The sequence below is a fragment of the Rhinatrema bivittatum genome, chromosome 6, assembly GCF_901001135.1.
Source record: "Rhinatrema bivittatum chromosome 6, aRhiBiv1.1, whole genome shotgun sequence".
Taxonomy (NCBI): Eukaryota; Metazoa; Chordata; class Amphibia; order Gymnophiona; family Rhinatrematidae; genus Rhinatrema; species Rhinatrema bivittatum.
Window position 1 is genome coordinate 348184962 of NC_042620.1, and position 18310 is coordinate 348203271.

The 18310-nt window shown below is 47.4% G+C and overlaps 1 protein-coding gene across 5 annotated transcripts in view; it reads right to left on the minus strand.

The window, feature by feature from the left end:
* The window catches only part of LOC115094582 (transmembrane 9 superfamily member 2-like), a 467181-nt gene that overhangs the window by 44970 nt on the left and 403901 nt on the right, over positions 1-18310 (minus strand). The gene's annotated exons all lie outside the window — the stretch shown is intronic.

The following is an 18310-nucleotide window of genomic DNA, read 5'->3' on the forward strand; positions in this document are numbered from 1 at the left end:
GTTATAGCCAGGGATTGCTGTATCCCAATCATGAGACTCAGTAACAGTAACGATGTCCAAATCTACTTCCACCATTAGAGTGTGCAAGTCTAGGATTTTATTGTCCAGACCATGGGCATTTGTGCTCATAGCTTTCTAGCTTCTCTCCTTGGACATCTTTTCTGCCCTATTCAGCTGATTTTTTTCAATGTCTTCACCCACTTCTTGGAGACGTTTAATATTTCTGCCATTTGTCTCCTTTCACATTCACTATACCACTTCGAACCTTTCTCCTTTTTCTGATATACTTGAAAAATGTTTTGTTACCTCGCTTTACCTCTTTGGCAAACCTTTCATCTGCCTGACCTTTTGCTTTCTTGATTTCTTTCTTTGTCTCCCTCAGTTTCACCAGATATTCTTCCCTGTATTCCTCTTTTTGGGATCCTTTATACTTCTTGAATGCTGTTCTTTTTGTTTTTATTTTTTCAGTCACCTCCTTTGAGAACCAGATTGGTTTCTTATTCCTTTTACTTTTGTTTACTTTTCTAACATATATTTGTTGCCCTTGTACTTGCTCCTTTTAGTTTGGCCCACTGTTGCTCCACCTCTCTCGTTTTCTTCCAATCTTCTAATTCTACCTCCAGGTACATCACCATTTTGAAAAGGTCAGTATTTTTGAAATTCAAAACTCTTTGTGTGACCTCTCTGTATCCTATTTGCGAGATCAAACCATACTGTTTGATGATCACTGGTGCTCAGGTGCCCACTCACCTGGCTATTACAGAATTATCCCCATTAGTGAGCACTTGGTGGAGTATAACTCCCTCCCTCGTGGGTTCTATTACCATTTCTTTGAACAGAGCTCCTTGCAGGGCATCCACTATCTCTCTACTTCTGATAGATTCTGCAGAAGGGATTCTCCAATCTACATCCGGCAGATTAAAATCTCAAACAAGAAAAACTTCTCCCTTCTTCAACCAGATCTCTGTCTAGTTCTTCTGCTGGAGTTGGAGGCCTGTAGATCACACCAGTATAAACGGAAGTACCATCTTTTTTTTAAGGTCGGTCCACAATGCTTCTTCTCTACCCCACCTCCCTTGCAATTCATATACTAGTTAATTTAATTTACCTGAATTTATGCATGTAGCTCTTCTTCCCTGCCTTGAACTGTGAATGAGGCAGGATGTGAACATCTGCATTAATAGAAGTTTTTTTTTTCCCTGATAACTCACAGCTGCAGTTGCTGATAACTGGGTGCATGGGAGGTGGACACTACGCTAAGAGAAGTTGTAACAGGTGTTCCAAGGATAGTATACTTAGTCTTCACATATGGGCGATGTCGGATGCAACCCAGATTAGAACTGATAATCTACAGCTCTAAAGCTATTTATCATGCTCTACTTGAACATGCGTAGGACTTTCAATTTTGTGGTGTCCACATGGGGCCCTCTCAGTTTGGTCTTTAACTGGGTGAGGCAGATGGATTTTGTGAAGACGAAGTATCCTGCTATAGTCTAGAACACCTGTTACAGGAAAACAACTCTGCTTTCTCCAAGGACAAGCACATGGGAATTCCTAGCTACAAGTTGCCTCCAAACAAGACAGACTTACCAATAGGCCAACATTGTGTTTTTGTTAGCAACAGGCCATTTTGTTAATTATCTATTTTTTTGAAAGCATCCTGGAAATAAAAGAAGGGCCATAAGGGAGATAGAATTGAATTCTAAACTTCAAACAGACCTTGCCAGACAGATCGACCAAATCTATCATCACATTAGGAATCCCCAAAACAATTATGAGATGTGAATGTGTGGATAGAATTCCATGTCTCAGTTTTGTAGATCTCTTCCATGAAGGCTGATCTCAGGTGGGCTATCAATGCTGTCATGGCTCTGATGCTATGAGACTAGATATGCCCTTCTAGCATCAGACCTGCTTGCACATGACAGAAAGAAATAAATCCGCTATCCAATTAGAAGCTGTGTCTTTGGCTACAGCAATTTCTGGTCTACTGGAATCGAAAGAAACAAAAAGCCTTTAAGGACTTCATTCTTTCCCAGATAAATGGCTATGGCTCTTTTGCAAACAAGATTGTGTAAGGCTTGTTCATCTTTGTGGATATGTGGTTTGAGCAAACAATATTGGGAGGACAATTGATTAAGGTGAAAGTCTGACACTATCTTGACTAGGAACTTAAAATTTGCACAGAAGGGGGGGGGGGGGGCACGCTGTTCTGCCGCGCTGGAAGATGGCCGCATGATTTTGGAGCTCCGATCTTACCCCCACATTTTTTGATCCTTAAACCTGCACTGTGAAGTTCTTTTAAACTGGCGGGCTTTACACTGAAATCTTGAAGGTTCCTGATGACTACTAGAAAGAGAACAGCTGATTTAAAACAATTTGCTTTTAGCAAATTATTGTCAGAACTTGCTGCAGGAGATGGTGAGCTGGACAAAGGTTAGTGCCAGCAGTCTAGTTCCACCCTGGTTAAGGTGGAGCCCATCCCTTCGGAAGAGATTCCCCCTTCCCCAAAAGGGTCCCAAGTTCCTAACAAAACTGAATCCCTCAACCTTGCACCATTGTCTCATCCACGCATTGAGACTCCGGAGCTCTGCCTGCCTCTGGTGACCTGCGCGTGCAACAGGAAGCATTTCAGATAATGCTATCCTGGAGGTTCTGGATTTAAGCTTTCTACCTAAGAGCCTAAAATTTGGCTTCCAGAACCTCCCTCCCACATTTTCCTATGTCGTTGGTGCCCACGTGTACCACGACAGCCGGCTCCTCCCCAGCACTCTCTAAAATCCTATCTAGGTGACCCGTGAGGTCCGCCACCTTCGCACCAGGTGGGCATGTTACCAGGCGATCCTCACGCCCACCAGCCACCCAGCTGTCTACATTCCAAATAATCGAATCACCAACTATGACGGCCGACCTAATCCTTCCCTCCTGGGCAGTAGGCCTTGGGAAGATATTCTCGGTGCGAAATGAGAATGCATCACCTGGAGAGCAGGTCCTTGCTACAGGATCCTTTCCTGCTGCACCAGGTTGATGCTCTCCAATCATGAGACCCCCAGGGTTGCCAGTCTGAAGTTGGGACTTGGCTACTATGTCCCTGAAGGTCTCATCTATATACCTCTCTATCTGCCTCAGCTCCTCCAGGTCTGCCACTCTAGCCTCCAGAGATTAGACTCGTTCTCTGAGAGGCAGGAGATCTTTGCATTGCATGCACATGTACAATTTCTCACCGGCGGGTAAAAAATCATACATGTGACACTCTATGCAAAAGACTGGTAATCCCACCTCTTGCTGCTGGACTGCTGCCTTCATCAATGATTTGTTCAGTTCCTACTTAAGTTTTAGATTGCTGTGGGAGTAGGAATGTGTCTAATTAATGTCCTTTAAATGTATTAGTGAATTCACTATGGGGCAGATCTTCAAACTTGCGCGCGGGCGTAGATTTGTTCGTGCAAGACGGCGCAAACAAATCTACACCCGATTTTATAACATACGTGCGCTGCCGCGCGCATGTTATAAAATCCAGGGTCGGTGCACGCAAGGGGGTGCACAATTGTGCAACTTGCGCGTGCCAAGCCGCGCAAGCTTCCTCCATTCCCTCCGAGGCCGCACCAAAATAGGAGCGGCCTCGGAGGAAACTTTCCTTCTGCCCCACCCCACCCTTCCCCTATCTAACCCACCCCCAGCCTTATCTAAACCCCCCCCCAAACCATTATCGTTGAAGTTACGCCTGCCTCCAGGCAGGCGTAACTTGCACGCACCGGCCGGCATGCCATCCCCCAGCACAGCGGCTGCGCCGGAGACCTTGGTCCTGCCCACGGCCCCGCCCCCAGGTAGACACCCCACCCTGGCCCCGCCCCCAGAACGCCCCTTTTTCGAAGCCCCAGGACATACGCGTGTCCTGGGGCTTGTGTGCACCACTGAGCCTATACAAAGTAGGCTCGGCGCGCACATGGGGCAGATTTTCTCGGGTTACGTGCGTAGCCTTTGAAAATCTGCCCCTATATGTCTAGTAGTGGCCTACAGGGGAATGATCAAACTTTTTTTTTTTGTAAGTGGCACCTGCCTATAAATTAAAGGATGAGCTAGGGGTGAGTGGGTGAGGGGTGGGAGGGTTGGGAAATATAAACAGTCTAACTTCAGTTAGTCAGCCAGAGTGACTCACTGCTCTCTTGATTAACAAATGTTGGTACCTAATCAAACCAAATCACACTACCTCAACACCTTTCCAAGGTGAGTAACTGAACTGAACTTTCCAACCTTGTTACTTAGGTATACACTGCTCCTAGCTTATTTCTAGCTTCTGGCTACTTTTTTCTTTTATTTGTTTTTAATATACAAACACTAACTTCTGCTTACTAGCTGCCTTACAGACTTTTAAAAATAAAACACTCACTACTGCTTACTAGCTGCCTTACTGACTATTTAAAAATAAAACACTCACTACTGCTTACTAGCTGCCTTACTGACTATTTAAAAATACAAACAGCCTAATGTCTGTTTATTTGCTGCCTTAATGCCTATTAAAAGCACAAACACACTAAATAATATTCCCAAATAGTTAACTTTGCCCCAATACTTTTACAAAAGACAATGGCCCAAGCAAAAACTTACTGATTCCTTTCCGCCACCAGCAAGGTGATCCTCTCCTCTCAGTGCTCCCACTGATTTTCACATCATTCAGTTCATTGTGTTGCCCACTTTTTTTCCAAGACCATATTCCTGCCAAGGAGAACAGGCTCTACATACGTTGGATTGCAAAAGCTCTCTGGCCTTCTATTTAGAACACACAGCAGGCCACAGACAATCACCCAATTATTCATATCTTTCCATAAGAATAGAATGGGGCATGCAGTGGGAAAACCGACCTTATCCAATTGGCTAGCAGAATTCATCTCATTCTGCTATGTGCAATGGAGTCTTCAGCTGGGAGGCTGAGTCAACACTCACACTATAAGGGCTATGGCGGCATTGGTGGTCCACTTACGGGCGGTTCTCCCATCGCCAAAATCTGCAGGGCTGCGACTTGGAGTTCTCTGCATACGTTCGTGGCCCATTACTGCTTGGACAAGGATGGTTGGCAAGACAATAGCTTCGACCAGTCCATCCTTTGCAACCTCTTCCAGGCTTAAACCCAACTCTTTCTATCTAAGGTCCTTGAATGGGACCAGGCTATCTCGCTATTTGACCAACAGCACCATAGTTGTGCCTGTTGGCACCTTGTTCAGTGCCTGTTGGTCTTGGTTGTTGTCAGGAGCAGCCTGGAGCTTGGAATTCACCCATCTGTGAGGACTAACATCCTGCTTGTCCTAGGAGAAAGCTCAGTTGCTCACCTGTAAAAGGTGTTCTCCTTGGACAGCAGGATGTTAGTCCTCAGGAAACCCACCCACCATTTTGTTGTTTTATTTTTTTTGCTCGTCTTTTGTTTCTATATTATGAGACTGAAGGGGGACCTCGCGTGGACAGCAACATGCTGGGCATGCTCAGTGTGCCAAAGTTCTAGAAACTTTGACAAAGGTTTTCCGTGCCGGGCTCCATCTGATGATGTTATCCATCTGTGAGAACTAACATCCTGCTGTCCTAGGAGAACAGCTGTTACAAGTGAGCAACTGCATTTTTACTACGATCCTGTGTTTGCTTATAGAGAGATGGAAAAATCCAGACCATTTGACTGAAAAAGGAAACTTCTCTATATTTAAAGCATAACTTCATTAAGAAGTCCTTATCAGCTTCAAATACACAAGAAATTGAGTAGCACAAAGCTTTACTTCTTCTGTAGGTTATTCCAAAAAAACAGATAAATTAAACTATCCACTGACATTGGAGAAGTATCCAGTCATTAACTGGATGGGAAAATTTAGGAGACATAGGTCAGTGAGCAATACTAAAATGAGATATCAAAAGGGCAATTAAACTTTTTGTTAGGAAAGTAAATAAAGGGAAGAGGAAAAAGAGGCCATTGTGGTTTTCCAAAGAAGCAGCTAATAAGGTAAGGGAGAAAAAGTTAATGTTCATATACTACAAGAGATCACAGAATGAGGAAGATAGGTGACAATATCTGGAAAAATTAAGAGAAGCTGAGAAAATAGGAATGCAAAAATTCAAATAGAAAAAATAATAAATGTGGTAAAACGGGGGGGGGGGGGGCCTTTTTTTTTTTTTTAAATATGTTAATGATAGTGTGAAACTTGAAGATGAAGAGGAGGAATATGTAGAGGCTGATGAAGAAAAAGAAAAATTACTTAAATATTTCGGTTTGGCATTCATTGTGGAAAGGCCTGAGTAGGATCACAAAAAATGAACACAAATATTTATTTATTAAATTTTACCATATACATTTCAAGAAAAACACTTGAATTGCAAACAAAGAGCAAAAGAAAATACATACTTCCAAAGAGTAAGTTAGAAAAAAAATAATAGTAATTATAATAATAAATCTCTTATAATCCAAGTCCACTAAGAAGAGGATCTCAAGAAACCAGTAATAAAGGATAAAGACTGGCATAAAGCGATCATACCTAATAACGGAACCAATGCTAGAATATTGTGCTCAATCTAAGGCAATGGGAGAAGAAGTTGAAATAGAAGCAGATTGAGCTTTATCAGATAAAAAAGATGAAAGTTGTGAGGGTAGAAAGAAAATTTAAGAAATATTTTGATATTTAATTATGCATTTATTTATTTATTTGAAATTTTTATATACCGACATTAGTGACAAGACATCATACCGGTTTACATTGTAACTTAAAGCTGGAAATGTACAAAGAACAAAAAGGGGGGGGGGGGGAGAGGAGGAACAAGGAGATGCAGGAAGAGAGTAAGGAAGTGCAACAATTCAACAGAGGAAAACTATGTACATGAGAGTAACTTATATACAGATGTCCTGTAGGGGGGAATGAAGGGGGTCATAGCAAGGGGGGGACTTATAGCCTGTGTCCGAGATGAGAGCAGGTGATTAATAGGGGGGTAAGGGGAGGGGCTATCAGCGCGGGTTATTCAGGGTAGGCTTGTTGGAAAAGCCATGTCTTAAGTTTCTTCCTAAATTTGGAGTAGCATGGTTCTAGTCTGAGCAAGGTCGGAAGGGAGTTCCAATGTCTAGGGCCTGCAAGGAAATTTCAAAAGGTAAAACGCTCCTATTTCTAATACCCTAGGCTTTAGTAATAAGAGCTGCTTTCTTTTCTTTTGGGTTTGCCTAGCCAAATCCTGGTAGATGCAACTTTGAGGTCCCAAAAAAGTGTCCAAACGATGATGAAAGAACATCTTCAATATCCATTTTCAATCAGACTTCAATAGGAAGGAAACAATAAGTGTAGCCGGAGAAATCAAATCCTTCTGAGTAGTCTCCAGAATATTAGTGAGGTCAATCTGAGGTGAATCAGTTGCAGAGAGAACTTGAAACCCCTTTTGATCTGGGGAAGCTTTTTAAAATGGTGGAATATAATATACTCTTGAAACCAAGGGCAGAGTTTGCTCAGGAATTTTAAGAACTTCGATTAGATATTTCTTCCACATATTTTTAGGAGGAACTGTAGGGTCTTTTGGGAAATCAATTATGCGAAGATTCTTCCCCCACACTTGATTTTCCGACTGTTTCAATCTATATAAAATATATATTTCAATGTATATAAAAAAAAACCCCTAAATATTAGATAAAAACTGATTTTCTTTAATAATAGATTGTTGAATAGCAGATATTTCCAATTTCCGTTTTAAGGTTTACACAAGAATTTTTATTCATGGAGACTGCATTTTCTACCATTTTCAGACGATTATCTAACAGACCCATAGAGGTAACTACAAGGTTTGTTTAGCTATATTATTATTCAAAGTTTGTATCGCCTCCCAGATAGATTCTAGTGTAATAGAAGCAGGTCTTACCAGTTCATGCATCGGTGTCCCAAATATTGCAAGGGTTTCTCCTACACTGCCGAAAAGCAGCGCTGCTAACATTGTCCATGAGATCCTAGAGGCTTCAGCAGGCACCAGGTCTTGCCCCGATGCATTCCCACTTAAAGACGCAGATGCCTGCCCTCTTTAGCATTGAGCGACACCAATCCACAAAACAATTGAGTAGTTCTTGCCTTGGTGGGATTAACCAGGGCAATCCGTTGCTCTGGGGCTAAAGATGTCAGCAGCTCAGTGAGGGCATCAGGTTCAACTTCCTCCCGACCATCCTCTAGTGAGCCAGCTCCCAGATTCAAAGATCTCCACCACAGACGGGTGTCCACTGGGCTCAGAACTTGAGGTATCGGAGAAAAAGGCAAAGCCTCTCACTCCCTGGCCCGAAGCCTCCTGCCAGAGAGAGGCATACCAAGGTAATCCACTGCCCGATGAGAGGGTCTCAAGCACATCTTGCATAGTTGGCCATCTTGGATCCTCTCGCCCAACCTCAATCAATTTTCAAAATAGTGTGTTCTTGAGGTGCTAACTAAACAAAGTAGATAAAACGATGGGGCCAATGGGAATACATCCAAGGGTACTAAGGAAACTTAGAGATGTCCTGGCAGCTCCGCTGGCTGACCTTTTCAATGATTCTTTGGAGTTTGGAGTAGTCACAGAGAACTGGAAAAGGGCAGATGTGGGTCTTATAAAAGTGGAGGTAAGGAGGAGGCTGGGAACGCAGGTCAGTTAGTCTGACCTCTGTGGTGAGCAAGCTAATGGAATCTCTGCTAAAACAATTTTTGAAATCCAATGGATTGCAAGATCTGAGGCAGCATGGTTTTACCAGAGGTAAATCTTGTCAGACGAATCTGCTCAATTTCTTTGATTGGGTGACCAGAGAGTTAGATCAAGAGAGAGCACCATATGTAGGATGTTTGGATTTCAGTAAGGACTTTGACACAGTTCCACACAGACTTATAAATGAGTGTCCTTGGTATGGTAACTGTCAAACACTGGTGGTTTAGTGTGCCCTTGGGCCTCAGCCCGGGCCCAGACCTTCAGGGCAGAGCAGAGGGTTGATGGTGGCTCTGCATGGCTGACGGACTGACCCTCTGCCAGGCTTGCAAGCTCCCAAGGCCAACATCCAAGGATGTTGGAAGTTGAATGGTCCTCCAACCATTCCGAGCCCTTTCGGACCTGCTGCAAACAGCATGGAGCAGCAGGCCTGACCTGAGGTTGAGGGCAGACGGAGGCCTTGACACGAAGACAGGACTATGGTCGATGCAGCGGCATCGCAGACAAGACACTTGGTTGATGCGATGGCATCCTGACGAAGACACTTGACAACAACTGGGATGATGCATCGGCATCAGACAAAGAACATGACAAACAGCTGGGTTGATGCTACGGCATCCTGGTGAGGAACTTAAGAACGGCTGGGTTGATGCATCAGCATCACGGGCATGAGGAGGAACTTGACATCCAAACAGGCAACACACAAGGCGTGGACACTGGCACTGTCTCTCAGGGCGCCCTACTCAGGCCACCCTGTCCCACTGCGCGCCCTACACAGCCCTTGCAGGCTGGTCACGGACCACGAGGAGAACGGGACAGCACAGGGAAGGTCCAGGCAAAGAGAGACTCCAATGACGAAGCCGGTGTCACCCGAAGCTCCCGCTAAGGCTGGCGGGAACGGAGGCTCCGGAGCACAGGGACCAATCCCACCTGCAGCCCGCACCAATCTCGGGTATACAACATCCGGGAACCATGGCTCTGCAGGAACGGAAGGCTCAGGAGCACCAAACGAAGACATGGGGAAGAACATCCTGGAAGGCGGGGACATCAGGAGGTAGACTATCATAACGAGACATCAAACATGGACCGGGACCTCAGGCGGAACACCAAGACATGAAGACGTAGTAGAAGGCAGACGAGACGAGGAACTCCACGAAGAACAGAAGACCTTACAAGGCTCTGGCAGGCAGGAGCCTCCAGAGACAAGTCATGATGATGCAAGGCAAGGAACAGACTGATGAAGCAGCCCTTTATAGGGCTAAGGCAGGAAGTCCCATCAAAGGTGGGGCCAGCACACTTCCTGTGCCTGGCCCTTTAAATGTGGAAGAGAGCGCGGCCGCACGCCTAGAGGAAGCAGGAGAACTGTGCAGGACCGCGGACAGTGGCCTGCACCGACGTCAATGCGCAGAGACACCAGCAGAGCCTGGGGAGCAGGTCCTGACGTCAGCAGCGGCTCCAGCCGCTGTGGGGAGCCCCGGAGGCGGCTACAGCCGCTGGACCAGCCCGGGAATGCGGCCTTAGCGCCGCGAAGAAGCTGGCAACATCGGGGTCGGTCCCAGCCCCGCAGGAAGGCCGCGGCTCCGACCGTGGAGCAGAAGAGGATCTAGAGCGGATAGTGCACTGGCGGCCCCGAATGATGTTAAGTATGTGCTTCAGGTAGAGGAGGTCAAGCTCCCACCTTTCTTCTCATTCCTTGGTGATTCGACCGCTTTGACAAACCTGGATCAAATTGACCAAACATTTACAAGTGCCCTGGGTGTATGCGTACCTGCTGCCTATTGCGGGGAATGTGGAATTCTCTCCCGGCACCCAGTCCTCTGCCTTCCATGTCTGGAGGGACAACGGTATAACTTATTTAGGTCATGTTCTTACAAAGGAGGGATCTCCTCTACCCTTTACAGAATTGCGGGCTTACTATGGTCTGGAGCCATCCTCCGTATTTTCATACTTGCAGATTAGTCATTATATACGCACTATACCCATAGCATTCCACCAACAATCAACCTTCCATAAGTTGGAGAAACTCCTGGGACTCACTAAGACACAAGCCCCCACTCTCTCCACATACTATAAAAGTTTGAGGGCAATCGGAAGGGTGGAAGTTTACACTATTTTGGCCGATCGTTGGACTAGTGATGGGGAATTCATAGTCACCCTGTCAGTCCTACAAACCTGTTATAGCAGAGTGGCAAGGATTTCTCGCAACATGTACTATCGTGAATTACAATTCAAATTTTTGGGAAGGGCGTATGTGTCCGCACAGATGGCACATTGTATGCATATCTCTCCCACCGATAGGTATGCACGATGTAAGAAAGGGATAGGTACATTGGCACATGCTTTCTGGTCCTGTCCCACTGTTAAATGATTCTGGAGCCGGGTTGCTGGTTATTTGGCAACCATATTACAAGTCTCTATCCCGGTTGCGCCTTTGTGGCTTCTTTTTGGGTGCATTCCCCATTACGTATATGGGATCCTGATACTCGCTTGCTAGTCCAAAAGGCGAGCTTGATAGGGAAACGGGTAATCTTGTTGGGGTGGCAGAGTGCAGACCCACCATCTTTTTGGTCTTGGAGAAATTTTTTTCACTCTATGACAACTATGGAGAATCTACCGTCCCGCACTTCTCCGAATCACAGATGACGCTTTCTGTCAATATAGGACCTCTATATACAGGCTCTCCTTCATCGGGTGAGGAGCCGTATTCTTAATGATTAGAGCTTTGGGGTCCAGTATGCTGCTGGGTTTACGAAGAGTGTGTTAATTATACATGTTGAGCTACGTGTGCACTCAAGGGATACTTGCCAGGAGGAGGGGGGGGGGGGGGGAAGGGTTTACATAGGTGGGAAGGAGACCATTTGGGGAATGGGAGGTTGGGTGATGTTATTCGAGGAGGCCTGTATTTGTGCGTTGGGGAATGGTAAGGGAACTCTATTCCCCTGCAACCCTTAGTGGAGCTATCTGTCAGGTCTCCTGTTCAATCAAAGGACTGCATAGGGGTGGGAGTGGGTTGGGGGGGTATGTTTAATCACATGTTAAACAACAAAATTGGAACTTACCATGTACTGTTTGTTGGTTGTAATTTTTCTTTGTTCAATAAACATATCAAACATAAAGCTGCGTATTGGAGTCACAGCGACTGGCCTGTTGACACCTTTTCAAAAAACTTTTTCAGGGACTAGCGAGTGCCTTTAAGTTAAGCAGGCAGTAGTTTGTCTCTTTGTTACATCATAGGTTTTATCTGAGACAGTTTAACGCTGTTTGTTTTTTGATGTACAGATATATGCTATCTTTACCATATAGTCTTTTACTGTTCTATTACATGGCCCAGTCCCCTATACATCTAAAACTTTCTTCTTTACACCATGTTTTGAGTCACAAATTAAAGTTGTCTATAAAGCTTAGCCTTTTTTTCCCTTTCCCATGAACAGGTACTACTTCTGAAAAGGCAATGGTCTTAACCATGTGTCCAAGCTGCTTCCTCAGAAACTGGAAATCTTTATGTATTTTTTGAATGCTGTTTCTAGCAAATAGGATCATTCATCAAAATGCATAAAGTTGTTAACGCACACGTTATCATCATAAAGCAGAAGTTGCTTACCTGTAACAGGTGTTCTCACAGGACAGCAGGATGTTAGTCCTCACATATGGGTACATCACAGGATGGAGCCCAATCACGGAACACTTTTGTCAAAATTTCTAGAACTTTGACTGGCACCTACTGGGCATGCCCAGGATGGCACTAACCCTGCAACCTGCAGGGGTCCCCCTTCAGTCTTGTTTAAAAGCTATAGTAAGCGCCAAAAAATAAAATAAGAAAACGTAACGAACCCAACACCGCGGGGTGGTGGGCGGGTTTTGTGAGGACTAACATCCTGCTGTCCTGTGAGAACACCTGTTACAGGTAAGCAACTTCTGCTTTCTCACAGGACAAGCAGGAAGGTAGTCCTCACACATGGGTGAGTACCGAGCTGAGGATGTCCGAGAAATGCACCAAATGTACCCAAGATGTGCAATAGGCACAAGGACTGGGGTGGAATTTGGTAGAGGGCATCCTGAATCCTAACGGGTAGGTGGAAGGGTGTTGGTACATCAAGTTGCAAATAGGTTGCGCAAGACAGACTAGCCGAAGATGGAATCTTGTCTTCCAGCCTTGTCTAAACAATAATGGGCTGTAAAGGTATGGAGAGAACTCCAGGTAGCAGCCCTACAAATATCAGGCAGCAGCACTAAGCATAGGTGCGTTACTGAAGTTGCCATGGCCCTGACAGAGTGTGCTTTAACGCGGTCTGGAAGTGGAATGCCTGCTTGCTGATAGCAAAAGGAAATGCAGTCCACTAATCAGGAGGAGAGAGTCTGCTTACCCACAGGTTGACCCAATATGATGGAATGGAAAGAAACAAACAGTTGAGTGGATTTTCTGTGGGTAGCTGTACGTTCTAGATAGAATGCTAGAGCCCGTTTACAGTCAAGGGTATGCAGAGCCTGTTCTCCTGGATTGGAATGAGGCCTGGGAAAGAAGGTGGGTAGTATAATGGATTGATTAATGTGAAACTCCGATACTACCTTAGACAAAAACTTAGGGTGAGTGCGGAGTACTACTCGGTCGTGCAGACGTTTAGTGTAAGGCGGGTAGGTAATTAGGGCCTGTAACTCACTAAAACTGCGAGCGGATGTGATTGCCAAAAGAAAAATCACTTTCCATGTGAGATAGCGAAGATCACAGGATTGGAGAGGCTCGGATGATGGTTTCATGAGCCGACCCAAAACCAAGTTGAGGTCCCAAGAAGGTGCCGGAGGGCATAGTGGAGGGTTTGAGGTGGAGTAAGCCCTTCAGAAAACGTTACAAGGGGTTGTACTGAAATGGGAACATCCCCAACACCTTTATGGAAGGCAGCTACCGCACTGACATGCATTCTGATGGAAGAAGTTTTTAGACCTGATTCTGACAAGTGCCAGAGATAGTCTAGAAATGTTGTGGTGGAACAAGTGAAAGGATCAAGGGACAGGGAAAAACACCATGACTTAAACCTGTTCCATTTATAAAAATAAGATTTTCTCGTGGAAGGCTTTCGTGAAGCAATCCAGACATGGGAAACTGGCTCCGAAAGGTTGCGTGGCTGAAGAATTAACCTTTCAAAATCCAGGCAGTCAGGGACAAGGTCTGAAGATTGGGGTGGCGTAGGCACCCGTCGTTTTGAGTGATCAGAGGCGGGTCACTTCCCCAGGGGAATGTGCCTGCGAATGAGAGGTCCTGAAGAATCGGAAACCACACTTATAGCCCCAATGAGGGGCTATAAGGATCATGCTTCCCTTGTCCTGACGTAACTTTGAGACAAGTGGAAGTGTAAGTGGAGGGAATGCATATAGGAGACCGGTTGCCCATGAGAGGGAGAACGCATCTCTTGATAGTGAGTGTTGGCTGCGAGTAAGAGAGCAAATGTTCTCTACTTTGTGGTTTTGAGGCGACGCAAAAAGGTCTATGTGAGGGTAACCCCAACGTTGGAATATTGAGTCCGCTCCTGTGGGGTTGAGGGACCACTCGTGCGGCTGAAAGGTGCGACTCAGCTTGTCTGCCAACACATTGTCCACTCCCGGCAAGTAGGTGGCCTTGAGGTACATTGAGTGGGAAAGGGCCTCCGCCCATATCTGTGCAGCTTCCTGACACAGGAGATAGGAGCCCTTTCCTCCTTGTTTGTTGATGGACCACATAGCCACCTGGTTGTCTGTCTGAATCAGGATGACCTGGTTGGAAAGGCAATCCTGAAAAACCCTGAGAGCATATTTGATTGCTCGTAGGGCCAGGAAATGTATTTGGTATTTGGCTTCCTCTGGGGACCAACTGCCTTGAGTTTGCAGATTCGCAACATGTGCTCCCCAGCCGAGGTTGAAGGCATCGGATGTAATGTAGAGATTACTTACCTGATAATCTCCTTTTCCTTAGTGTATGCAGATGGACTCAGAACAAGTGGGTATAGTGTGCTCGTGCTAGCAGTTGGAGACGGATCTGACATCAGCACGGGTACATATACCCCCACAGGAAGTGAAGCAACTTAGTAATCTTCCTTGCAAAAGCTGTTATGGATATATGTGTACTGACCGATCAATTAATTAATGAAACAGGATTCCCCTGACCGATTGATAGTAGCTGGAGACCGCCAGCATTCCCAACCGGGAGGCGGCGACACCTGGCAGAGCGGACGCTCTCGTGTAAGAAATGACATGCCTTACTTTGAATCGGTGAAACCCATGTATACTGAAAGCCGAGCGGGATGCTGAGTCCATCTGCATACACTAAGGAAAAGGAGATTATCAGGTAAGTAATCTCTACATTTCCTAGCGTGTAGCAGATGGACTCAGAACAAGTGGGATGTACAAAAGCTACTCCCGGACTGGGTGGGAGGCTGCCTGAGGACCGCGTAGGACTGCCCTCGCAAATGCTGTGTCCTCCCTGGCCTGGACGTCCAAACGGTAAAATCTGGAGAAGGTATGGAGGGAGGACCACGTCGCCGCCTTACATATCTCCGCGGGCGACAGCATCCTAGATTCTGCCCAAGAGGCCGCCTGCGCTCTGGTGGAATGAGCCTTGACCTGCAGAGGCGGTGACTTCCCGGACTGTACGTAGGCCGCTCTGATAACTTCTTTGATCCAGCAGGCGATTGTGGGCCGAGAGGCCGCCTCCCCTTGCTTCTTCCCGCTGTGAAGGACGAACAGATGGTCCGTCTTACGTATTGTTTCTGTCATTTCCAGGTATCTAGACAGCAATCTGCCGATGTTGAGATGGCGGAGCAAGCGCCCTTCTTCCAATTTCTGCAAACCTTCCGTGGTAGGCAAGGATATGGTTTGGTTGAGGTGAAACTGTGAGACTACTTTGGGTAAGAAGGAGGGAACCGTGCGAAAATGGATCGCCTCAGGAGTGATTCTGAGAAAGGGATCACAGCAGGACAGCGCTTGTAGCTCCGAGATGCGGCGTGCTGAACACACAGCCAGCAAGAACACCATCTTCAAAGTTAGAGAACAGAGAGACAGGCCCCGGAGGGGTCTGAAGGTGGATCCCGCGAGGAAATCCAAAACTATGTTGAGGTTCCACAGGGGCATTGGCCACTTCAGTGGCGGACGAATATGCTTGACTCCTTTCAGGAAGCGGGAAACATCTGGGTGCGTGGCAATGGTCTTGCCATCCCTCCTGGGACCGTAGCAAGACAGCGCCGCCACCTGAACCTTGATGGAGCTTAGGGAGAGACCCTTCTGAAGCCCATCTTGCAGGAAATCCAGAACAATAGGGATTGTGGTCGCATGTGGATTGGTGCCATGAGTGTCCCACCAGGCTTCAAATACTCTCCAGATCCTTATGTAGGTGAGGGATGTGGAAAACTTGCGGGCTCGGAGGAGTGTATCTATCACCGGCTCAGAGTAACCTCTTTTCTTCAGTCTAGCCCTCTCAATGGCCAGACCGTAAGAGAGAATCGAGCCGGATCCTCGTGGAGGATGGGACCTTGACGTAGCAGGTCCCTGAGAGGAGGCAGGGGAAGGGGCTCCCCTGTCAGTAGTCTTCTCATGTCCGCGTACCAGGGTCTTCTTGGCCAGTCTGGTGCCACTAGAAGAACTACGCCGCTGTGCCTCTGAATCTTGTGTATAAGGGCGCCCAGCAGGGGCCATGGAGGAAAGGCGTATAGCAGGGTCCCTGGAGGCCATGGCTGAACCAGGGCGTCAATTCCGTGAGAGAACGGATCTTGCTTGCGGCTGAAGTATCTGGGTACTTGAGCATTGGACCTGTCCGCTAGTAGGTCCATGTCCGGAGTCCCCCACTGATCCACAATCATCTGGAAGGCTGTGGGGGACAGCTGCCATTCTCCCGGATTTAGGCTTTCCCTGCTGAAGAAGTCTGCCGTGGTGCTGTCCCTTCCGGCAATGTGGATGGCGGAGATGTCCTGGAGATTCGCCTCTGCCCAAGCCATCAGCGGGGCTATCTCTAGGGACACCTGTTGGCTTCTGGCTCCGCCCTGTCGGTTGATGTATGCCACCATGGTGGCATTGTCGGACATCACTCTGACTGCCCTGTTCCGCAGTCTGTGAGCAAATCGCAGGCAGGCTAACCGGACTGCCCGTACCTCTAGGTGGTTGATGTTCCATCCCGACTCTTCTCTGTACCACCGCCCTTGGGTGGTGAGCTCTTCGCAGTGTGCTCCCCATCCACTCAGGCTGGCATCTGTGGTGAGCAGGGTCCACGTGGGGGAGGACATCTTCGACCCCCTGCTCGTGTGGTCGGACTGTAACCACCACCGTAGCTGGGTCCGCACTCTGGCGGGTAGAGGTAGATGCACGGAGTAATTCCGGAAGCGTGGGCTCCATCGAGAGAGGAGGGAGCGTTGCAGTGGTCTCATATGGGCCCGCGTCCATGGTACCACTTCCAGGGTGGATGCTATGAGACCGAGAACCTGCAGGTAATCCCAAGCTATGGGCCGGCTGGCTCCCATCAAGGAACGTAGACGAGTCTGGAGCTTTAACCTTCTCTTGGTGGTTAGGCTGACTTTGTCTGCCTGGGTGTCGAACCGGACTCCCAGGTATTCCAGTGATTGGGAAGGCTGTAGGCAACTCTTGTTTAGGTTGACTACCCATCCCCAGGCTTTCCAGAAGGGAGATCACTCTGTTGGTTGCCCGATGGCTCTCCTCTCGTGATTTCGCCCTGATCAGCCAATCATCTAAGTAGGGATGGACAAGGATTCCTTCCCGTCTGAGCGCCGCTGCTACCACTACGATCACCTTGGTGAAGGTCCGCGGCGCCGTGGCTAACCCGAAGGGCAAAGCCCGGAATTAGAAGTGCCGTCCCAGAACCTTGAAGCGTAGGTAGCACTGATGATCCCGATGGATCGGGATATGCAGGTAGGCTTCCGACAAGTCTAAGGCCGTGAGGAATTCCCCTGGCTGTACTGCGGTCTTGACTGAGCGCAGAGATTCCATGCGAAACCTCGGGACCTTTAAGTATCGGTTGACTGACTTGAGGTCCAAGACGGGTCGGAAAGTGCCCTCTTTCTTGGGTACCATGAAATAAATGGAATAGTGCCCAGAATCCATTTCCCATGCAGGTACTGGGATTATGGCTTTCAAGGACATGAGCCTCGCCAGGGTAGCTTCCAATGCCGCTTTCTTGTGGATTGGACACGGAGATTCCACAAACCTGTCCGGAGGGATGTGATGGAAGTCCAGATAATACCCCTCTCGGATGATGGCTAGGACCCACTGGTCCGACGTAATCTCGACCCATCTTGGGTAGAAGAGGGTTAACCTGCCCCCTATGGCTTCGTCCCCTGGATGGATCAGTTGATTCTCATTGTGAGGTGCGACCGGGACCTGAACCCGAGCCGGCTCCCCTCTTGTGCTGCTTGGTCCGAAAGGACTGGTTCCTGGCCTGAGGACGAGGTGCCTGGTAGCGATTCCTATAGGGAGTGAAGCGTTGGGAGCTTCTACCTCTGGAGGGCCTCGGAAAGGTGCGCTGGCTCCTCTTTGACCTGTCTTCCGGCAGTCGGGGTACTGGAGAGGCGCCCCATGTGCTGGCCAGTTTGTCTAGGTTGCTGCCGAACAGAAGAGAACCCTTGAACGGCATTCTGGTGAGGCGTGTCTTAGAAGGAGCATCGGCTGA